Source organism: Nematolebias whitei, chromosome 8, assembly GCF_014905685.2.
Source record: "Nematolebias whitei isolate Nwh7 chromosome 8, NemWhi1, whole genome shotgun sequence".
Classification (NCBI taxonomy): Eukaryota; Metazoa; Chordata; class Actinopteri; order Cyprinodontiformes; family Rivulidae; genus Nematolebias; species Nematolebias whitei.
In genome coordinates this window covers 52,085,104-52,087,554 of record NC_056505.1, presented here as the reverse complement: position 1 = coordinate 52,087,554, position 2,451 = coordinate 52,085,104, and the positions used below count along the sequence as shown (strand labels likewise).

The following is a 2,451-nucleotide window of genomic DNA, read 5'->3' as shown; positions in this document are numbered from 1 at the left end:
TAGTAATGTTTTTTAACTTTTGACTCTAGAGCGCCCCCTATAATATTAAAATAGTTATATCCGCGGTCGCAGCTGATGTCAAAGGTTCGGCGAATGCGCATTCCGGAGAACGGGCGCGTGACGGTAGCGTGAGCGTTCTCGATGGCGACCGGGAAGAGTCGCTGGAGTTCCCGCGGTCGCGGTAAGGCCGCAGCGGCGCTTCGCTGCGAGGGCCTTAAACGCTGCTTGCAGCTTTAATTTCAGTTGGTGTGCAATGAATGTGAAATATATGAAAGTTTCATTTTTATTTTTTATCATTACATTCTGGAAAATAATGACCTTTATCACAATATGCAAATTTTTTTTAGAAGGACCTGTATATATATATATATATATATATATATATATATATATATATATATAAATCACTACATTGCCAAGAGTATTATTTCACCTATCCAAATTATCAGAATAAGGTGTTCCAATCACTTCCATAGCCATAGGTGTATAAAATGAAACTCCTAGGCATTCAGACTGTTTTTACAATCATTTGTGAAAGAATGGGTTGCTCTCGTTTGTCCGTAACGTTCTGATTTGTTTACTTTTATGAAATATTCATCTAAATCTTTGTAAGGGATCTGAAAGTTAAATTGGGTTTCTTTTCAGAAATAGATCCTGTCTAACTCTCAATGCTAGGAAACGCCTTGTAAGTCTAAATAAGGTTGAATGAATGAAAACTGTGACTTTCCTTCCCTCCATTGATTATAGTGACATTATTTACATGAACACTCCTACAAGAACCCTGCAGATGTTGGATGTTGTCTATCATGGTGCACTAAGATTCATAACTGGCTGTGATTATCGTACCCACCACTGCACCCTGTATTCACTGGTTAACTGGACATCAACTTCACATAGACTCTCTCACTGGTACTTTTTCATCTTTAAATCACTTTTTGCCTTCATACATTTCTTACATTTCACTGCGTGACTGTAGCTGCAGTGTGCGCTCTCGGGTCTTTATTACATTCAGTGTTCCCTTAGTGCGGACTGAACTAGGCGAAAGGGCCTTCTACTCTGCTCTTGTTTCTTGGAATATCTAGTTTTTTTTTCATTCAACTTTTATTTAAACAGTTAAGTCACGTTGAGCCTCAAGACTCATTTACAAATAACACATAAGGTTTGGAGACAAAAAAAATCCCGAACACACTTTTAACCTTTGTTTGAAGGTCAACAGTGTGATGAAAAAAATCTTACACACGAGCACCTAATGATGACGACATTACGCAGGGGGGAAACGTAAGGATGGTTAGCAGCCAGAGACAACACACAGAGGCACTGCAGAGTTCAGATAAAATCACTCAATTCTAATGGTTCCCTCTGGAGAGATCCGTGCACACTCGGGGGGTGCCGAGGACGACCAGAGATGAATCCAGAGTCCTGAAATGATGACAGAATGTTTATTCAGCTGGGCTCCTCTGAAAAGTCCATGGAAATTCCTCAGTAGGAGAGGGAGGGGCAGAGCATCAGGTTTACAAAACTTAAAGGCGGGTTGAGATAAGATGGCTTGTCAAGGCCAGTAAGGGAGCCAAATTCAGATAAACACTATTGTTTTGGGGACAGGCAGAACTTTAATGACATCTACCATGAGTCTGTATTGGTCCACTCAGATCCGAAACGTCCAAATTAAATGACCATACCAATGGAATGTGCCTGAAAATAATCCCCGAGATCTGATCCATTTTACCATTCTGCTGGAGGCACGAACCAAGCCATCATATAAGGCAGGCAGACTGATCAGGTCCAGATTTGCTGCCATGACTTCCTTGTTTGTTGATAGACCAGGAACCAGCCAAATCCAAAAAGCAGGAACCAGTTATCATAAATCCAATTATAAATGTGTCCTTAAATCCACAGATGGCAGCAAAGATAGATACATCATCAAGTCTTCAAAGTCAATGAGATTTCCAGCTGTGTGCGTGCCAACAGGGCAAATCGGCTTGCCTAAAGCATGTCTTCTTTTTGAAGAAATGTTATCAATTGTGTTGAGGAACCAACTGACCAAATCCAAGTCCATATTTATGATTCGGAAGATTTAATTCAATTCAATTCAGTTTATTTCTATAGCGCCAAATCACAACAAAGTTGTCTCAGGGCACTTTACAGGAACATTCACATAAAAGCCAATTAGTAAAGTTCTCTATCTAAGGAATCCAGCAGACAAGTTGAATCTTGGCTTCGTTGCAGTCTCCCATCCTGAGCAAGCACAGTGGCAACAGTGGAAAGAAAAACTCCCTTTAACAGGAAGAAACCTCCAGCAGAACCAGGCTCAGGACAAGCGGCCATCTGCTTTGACCGGCTGGTTTGAGAGGACAGGAAGGAGAGACAGACAAACACAGAATGGTAGGTCCAGGTATAGGTCCAGGTCCAGATATAGGTCCAGGTATAGGTCCAGGTCCAGATATAGGTCCA

At 41.2% G+C, this 2,451-nt stretch overlaps 1 protein-coding gene across 1 annotated transcript in view; it reads left to right on the top strand.

Annotated features, from left to right (window-relative positions):
* Positions 1–2,451, top strand: part of ptar1 (protein prenyltransferase alpha subunit repeat containing 1) — a 109,392-nt gene that overhangs the window by 15,195 nt on the left and 91,746 nt on the right. The gene's annotated exons all lie outside the window — the stretch shown is intronic.